Source organism: Paramormyrops kingsleyae, chromosome 6, assembly GCF_048594095.1.
Source record: "Paramormyrops kingsleyae isolate MSU_618 chromosome 6, PKINGS_0.4, whole genome shotgun sequence".
Classification (NCBI taxonomy): Eukaryota; Metazoa; Chordata; class Actinopteri; order Osteoglossiformes; family Mormyridae; genus Paramormyrops; species Paramormyrops kingsleyae.
In genome coordinates, this window is record NC_132802.1 from 9,174,393 (window position 1) to 9,181,819 (window position 7,427).

A 7,427-nucleotide genomic window follows, 5' to 3' on the forward strand; every position below is an offset into this window, starting at 1 on the left:
TGAGATAGCAGTAGGCCTAGCCCAGGTGTGAGTCACATACCACGTCTGACCTGCATGCTCTCTCACTTTGTAAGGCTATTGTCATCGCAGAGAGACCTCTGATTTGCTAATGCACTTATTGCATTGTGGTGTGTGCATATATGGGGGGTTGAGGATCGGTAGTTGTAACACCATTATTGCGGCATGCACTTTTTATGGGAAGGAACAACAGAAGCGGTTTACACTACTGGCCAAAATTTTGGAAACCCTTCCAGTTTTTAGAAGTTGCAGAACTTCACGCAACTGTTGCTGCGGTTACTTATTCAAAACGTCCAATGCATGACATTTGTAAAATCATACATGATGGATGATTAAATAGGTTCCACAATTGTGGCCACGAGTCTATATGAAGACTGTGTCTGCTCAGTCCAGTCTCACTGGCACGTAGGAGAAGACAGCTAAATGCAGAATGTATTGTTGAAATGTTTCCTCAGTGGTGCAAGCAAGACAATGCCACTTTTGCAATATTTATTAGTAATCTCTAGCACCTGTAAGCTAATACGAGCCCTCTGAGCCATTACTTGTGAGAGTAGTTCATTTCAGTACAAGTTTTTAAATATCTAGAGAACTGTAAAGTGTATATTTTAAAAGGTTAAATGGTTCGACAAAATGCTAAATATTTGTTTGTTTGTCACTAATGTTTTTGTTTGCACTGTTATTTATCACTGCGATTGGTTGGCCCCCCATCCTGAGTTCCCTGCCTTGTGCCTATAGACACCAGACCCCCCCCCCCCCCCCCCCGACACTGAAGAGGACAAGTGGTTACGGAAAATGGATGGATGTTATTTATCATGGAGTCCTGTGGCCTGTACTAAGAAGCGGGGTTACTGGCTTATCGGGATAACTTGTCGGATTTAAGGTAGCACAGTTTAAATGAACTTCATATTCGTTCACTTACATTTTGCCCAGACTACCTTAAATCCAACAAGTTACCCTGATAAGCCAGTAACCCCGCTTCGTAGTACAGGCCCCTGTACTTGACTAGGGTTTGCAGGAAGCACCTAAATAAGAATTTCATAGTACAATGTGCACATGAACGTCCACCCATTTGGAGAGCTGAGAAACTCAGGAATAATTCAGATCATGTAGCTCGAGGGCACTCCCAGCTCTCCAGCCTCTCTGAGACTTGAACCGATATCCTTCATATTAAAAGTCCACATACAGTTTTAAAGCTAAAAACAATCATATCGTATAAGCAAAGTTGCCATCTTGTGGCTAAAGTTGGAACTGCAGTTTGCCTCTTGACAGATCGGCGTTGCGCACTGTACAGTACACATGTTCACCCTTTTCTCAGATTTCAAGGGCTTCTCCTTGTAGTTGAAATTCACAGCTGTGAGTACAGCTTTGCAAAGCGATCAAAAATTCATGCTAGGAAAAAAAGACACAGGAAGATGAACTCAAATTCCCCAAACTGCAAGACAAAATATGTTTTGCACCAAAAATAACAAACATTTGTAAAATGATGTCACGGAGGAGGGAGTCGCTATTCTGAACAATAAACAGATGATGAAAGATACTTTCTGCATTGAAATTTTAATGCATGTAATTAGTTCCTGCGCACACAGTTCCAAAACAGACCTATAATTTGCATAATGATTTTCAATAAAAGCACATATAAGTTTTAATATAAGCGGGAACACGTATAATAGGATGATACATAGCATAATATGGCTTCATATTTTCCAACGACAGAGGATAAATAACAGGTTTAATAAGTTGTGTTTTGACGCATCTGACTTTTAATGCAAAGTCATTATTACCATGAAAATCTAAACTGTTATTTAATTTTCTGTGTAATTTATTACTCAAGCATATTATGTCAGACTTTTTATAACATATAACACATGGAACATTGCCAAAATACTGAGATAGACCCACAATCTGCTCTAGACCTTAATATGCTGTAACAGTTGCCACGAATACAAAATAAACTAATAAACGACTCATTTACATGACCTTATGTCAAGTTCAACCAGAATCAAATAGTAAGCAGAGGATTTTCTTTAACAGTGCATTCTCATGTTCCTCTAATACTAACACTGTACAGTCATTTATAAAATTATTTACAATAAAATATTTAATCTAATAAATCTAATGTTTCCGGGATCTGGGCGGGACTGAGATGGGGGTTCTGGTTCGAGGGGGACAGTTCAGGACTCGGAAAAGCCTCGGAACCAGGCACGGTACCATCAGGAGGGCGGCAAACAGCAGCCACCGGAGAACCAGGTACCACAAGGGCAGCCCTCCATCAGTCCTGCAAGGAACAGCACATGCTGACTGTTCACTTCCGGTTGGATTCCTCATTGCAATGGCCGGCCTATAGAAACGTGTTTGTGCCTACTAACCACCACAAAGCATTAGCAGCATTGCTAAAAGCTACATTTACATTAGTACACTCTTCGACCCAAAGTAACATACAGCTGAGAAGGTAGGGCCAGACAATCCCTGGAGTCAATTGGAGTTGAGGTCCTTGCTTAGGGGCCCAACAGTAACATCCCTCCATCGACACTGGGGATTTGAACTAATGACCATCTGATCAGAGGCATTGTGCCCTAACACAATGAGCCACATACTGTCCCTTTTGTGTATGTGGCTGTCACAGTTCTGATCTTTCCTATCGTTGCCTGTCTCTTGAGGTCAGTTGCTTCCTGCAATGTGTAGAGTCTGTTGGTGGATTTGATAGCTATCATAGGCCTGAAAGGGCCTTAAATGCCTCTGTAACACCATCTTCTGGCTGCACATTTAAAATTATGCTGTGTTGTCAGGTGGGTGGGTGTACCTTACACTCAGCAGAACTGATGGGGGCACTCTGCTCGGAAATGTCCAACAGATCGTTGATCTAATGTTCCGTCGAGCAGGCATGGTAGCCGGAAGGATGGCCCACCCCTCGAGTCTCTCTAACCTCAAGCCTCCCCAACCTACCGCAGACCCATACTGCTCTACTCTGCGAGGACGGAAAATGTTTTAAAACATGTGACTTCTGACTAGAAGCATGGCTGTCACGCTTTATAAGAAATGTAACTTCCTGTATTTGAGTCAAGCTGTACATCACAGTCTGCCAGAAGTGGAACGTCCTGTGCTCATGTAGATCCACCTGTTTATAGATCGATCGATAATATTAATATTACCTGTCAATCTCAGCTAGTAATTCCCCTCTCTTTACATCAGGCAGCGTGTGGCTCAGTGGGCTAAGCCGTGTGCCTGTAATCACAAGGTTGCCGGTTCAAGCCCCGCCTCAGCACATCTGTGGCTCCTTGAGCAAGACCCTCAATCCCCAGCTCCCTGGCCACCGCTATGGGTGGCTGCCCTTCGCGGACAGCTTGCTCTACAAAGAGCAAGTTGAGGGAGGTGTTAAAAACAATTTCCCCACGGGGATCAATAAAGTATCAATTATAATTAATTATTATCAATGCCTACTTCACTAATGCGAGTAGTACCTATGGGTACAAGAACTGTTCCTAGGGCCCCTGAAGACAGGGCAAAGAGATGGTTACCTGGTGACATTAAGGCCATAGGTGCTAAGAGAACTTTTGTCACCGTCAGTGGGCTGGAAAGGAGCAGCAGTTGTAGTCCTGAGTCTCTCACTGCAGTCGTACAGGTTGTCACCTGACCACAGGATAGACAGTCATTTTGGACTGCAGTGATCATACCCACAACACTGCAGTATGTACTGCAAGAGGTGCTGGATCAGGTTTCCTAAATGGCGACGCATATATGACTGAATTCATGCATGAGAGGTCAGTTTTCCTGATGCACAGCAGCACCCTGATAACACAAGGTTATAAAAAAATGTTAAATCATTTTCTATACCACTTGTCCTATACAGAGTGAGAAGCCTATTCCTGAAGCAAAAGACACACAGCAGGAAACATCCGAGGATGCAGCAGCTATTAACCAATCACAGGGCACACACTCAATTTGGAGACTCCAGTTCATCTTAGCAAGCTTTTGGACTGTTGGTGGAAATCCCACATCAGCACAGAAAGAATATGCAGACTCCTCGCACTAAGAGCAGGGGCGAAGGATCAAAACCTGGTTTTCAGAAGTGTGAGGCAAGAGTGCTAGTTACTTAACCACCATATTAACCACCTTATTCAGCATTTCCTGAACAGAAGAAAAATCACATTTCCTTTTTATTTACCTGTCACATATCCACACCACAGTAATATATCAAACTGCATTGTTTTTTGTTTAACATTGCGGCACATTTATGCCAGTTCCAGTTCAGTCATGGACACACGGAGACGTGTGGTGCCATTACACTCACCGCGGATGCCCAGGATGTAGATGCAGTCCCCCTCGGCAGGACGCAGGAGCTGCACAGTCACATCCTGGCTGTTCTGGTTGCCAAGGCTGTTGCCGGCGGTGCAGAAGTACCGCCCGTCCTCTGTCAGAATCCCACAGTGGAGCTGCAGATCTGATGAGCCCGCCATGCTTACCGGCTGGGACCCCGTGGTTCGGAACCAGCCGTACTTAATCTGCGTGCCTCGTTCACTGGTGCAGCGGACAGTCAGCGGCTTCCCCCAACAGGACATCTCCGGAGGACTCAGCGACCACACTCTGGGCTCAGATACCGCTGCTGAGAAACAGATTTCACCTTCAACATGGTCAAGCTTAATAATAAACAAAGGCAAGGTGGGCAGTTTGGATGTTTGGGAGAATAAAGAGACAGACCTCATACAGTACCTTCAGTCACCCTTATATTAATCCGATACATAATGTCAGAATATATCTTGTCGATCCCGACCCAATACACCCCGGTGTCTGATATCTGCAGGTCTGCCATCTGGATGAACAAACCCCTTCGTTTCGCATCCTGAATCTTGAAGCGATTATTGAGCTCTGCTCTGACGTAGCCATCAGTGTCCATAAGAATCTCACACGTGCTTCTGGACTCCCCAAGACACCAGTACTTCTTGCTGAACAGGTACCGACTGGTCTGGTACTGACAGATGACCACCAGAACTCCCCCGATGATTCCATTCACCTCGTTTCTGTCACACTGTAGCTGAAGACTTCCTGGAGACAGGGCATGACCATGGGTGTAAGTTACGGGGGGGGGGGGGGGGGGTTGTAGCCCCCCCAATAAATCAAAACCAGCTAATACAACCCCCCAAATAACCCCCCCAATGTTCCACCCAAAGTTATGCCCTTGGGCAGCATCGCTCAATAAAGACACATGGAGCACAAGAGAAAAAACTTCCAAAATATGACCTTGACTTGCGCATCAACGTTGTCCTGTTTCCTGTGTGTTATTAGCATGAATATTATGGTAATGAAAGAGTAAACTGTGATCTCTCTTAGTCGGGTACCACAACAATTTCACACCCTAAATACATCATTATTCAGCACTGCAATGAAACATTCCATAATCATCAGTAAAACTGCTGCTCTCCACACCTTAAAGAAAAATAATTACGACTCCCACATCACATTCCCTCAACGTTACGCTGATTTTTCTGCCTGAGGATTTTTTTAGCTGAACTACAAACATTCTTTACAAAAATGTAAAAAAAAAAATAATTGTCACTTAAAATATAGCATGAACACTTTAAGCAAACAAAGGTGAAAATGAACGTGTTTAACAGAAGACATTATCAAGTAAATTCAGGTAAGTTCAGTGAGTCAAATTTCAATTTCAGTAAATTGATCATTTACTATGGTGTGTAAATTAATTGTGAAAGTTACTTACCTTGAAAAATCAACATCAAACAGAGGCGACTCATCATGCTGCATTTCAGCTTTGGGGTCGAAATGAAACAGGATGTTTGGCTGAGATGGACTGTGGTTTCTTGTACGCTTTCAGGTGCTGCTTATGTCTGTAATGTCAATGTGTACAGGGGTGTTCAGACATGAACTTCAGAGGTAAGAGAGCCCTGCCAGACATCAGGAGTAGGTCTTTGCTAATTTATGCCGTTTTATTTGAAACATCATCCTGGCCAAATTATCTCTACATATATATTTCCATAGTTTGAGTCTGGCTCTGGCACTATGTTTATCACCTCTGTACATGACGACATAGACAAAATGACAATATCCCCATGGGAATTAATAATAATAATAAACACTTTATTAATCCCTGTGGGGAAATTGTTTTTATGCCTCCCTCAACTTGCTCTTTGTAGAGTAAGCTGTCTGTGAAGGGCAGCCACCCATAGCGGCGCCCAGGGAGCTGGGGATTGAGGGTCTTGCTCAAGGAGCCACAGATGTGCTGAGGCTGGGCTTGAACCGGCAACCTTGTGATTACAGGCACACGGCTTAGCCCACTGAGCCACACACTGCCCCAATAAAGTATCACCATTCTATTCTATTCTATTCTATTCTATTCTATTCTATTCTATTCTATTCTATTCTATTCTATTCTATTCTATTATTCTATTCTATTCTAATGTGTTTCTCTTTCTTGCACATATATACATGGTTCATTTATAGAAAGTTGATATAGAGTGCTTATGCCGCAAGCATCCTCAACGTTCCCTCTCACCCCTCCCATCTGGAAAGACACTGTGGAGCATTCACTAGTAGAAATGTACACTATGTGCGGTGAAGTAGCCTCCATCCCCTATTAAGAGTATTCATAACGTTTTGTCAACTACAAAGGGAACCTAGGTATCACATTTTCTTGCACATAGGAACACCTAAAGGAGACATTGCTTCATCTACTTCTCTCACAGATACAGGAACTGCATCTCGTGGTGGGGCACCATATCTCACTTTCTTCACTGGAAGCAAAGCCAACAGAGATATTTTTCTTTCCAACACAAGGGCACTTCATCAAAGTCTGACTTGACTGATATATTTCACTCGTGTAAGCAGAGGTGATTCTAGGGACACTGGGCCTGAGGGATTAGACTCCATGGGACCCCCAACGCAAACTCCCCCAACATGGTAAAACTTATGACCATCATTTTAGCGTATAGTCTAAATTAATAATATCAGCAAAGAGAATTTAATAAATGTGATTCCTTCATATTCACTTTACTGTGAAAAACAGAAAACACAAACAAAGCAGATTTGTCATTGCAATGTACTATGCAATCACGGCTCGAGGCCCCCTCACGGCACGGGGCCCCCTCACGACTCGGGGCCCCCTCACGGCTCGAGGCCCCCTCACGGCTCAGGGCCCCCTCACGGCTCGAGGCCCCCTCACGGCACTGGGCCCCCTCACGGCTCGGGGCCCCCTCACGCCTCGGGGCCCCCTAACGGCACGGGGCCAACTCACGGCTCGGGGCCCCCTCACGGCACTGGGCTCCCTCACGGCTCGAGGCCCCCTCACGGCTCGGGGCCCCATGAGATTGCCTGCCTTGTCTGTCCTGTTCCCATGCCTCCGTGAATAAGGTTTTTGTTCAAGAGTAAATAAATAGCTATGGGAGTCTTTCTGTGTATTT

At 44.4% G+C, this 7,427-nt stretch overlaps 1 long non-coding RNA gene across 1 annotated transcript; it reads right to left on the reverse strand.

Moving 5' to 3' along the window:
• Positions 1-1,556: 1,556 nt before the first annotated feature.
• LOC111855694 (uncharacterized) lies at positions 1,557-3,585 on the reverse strand. The gene is made up of 2 exons (XR_011992163.1): positions 3,534-3,585; positions 1,557-2,293 (listed from the first exon to the last, which is right to left on the reverse strand). It is a non-coding gene; the product is annotated as an uncharacterized lncRNA (long non-coding RNA).
• Positions 3,586-7,427: the final 3,842 nt, after the last annotated feature.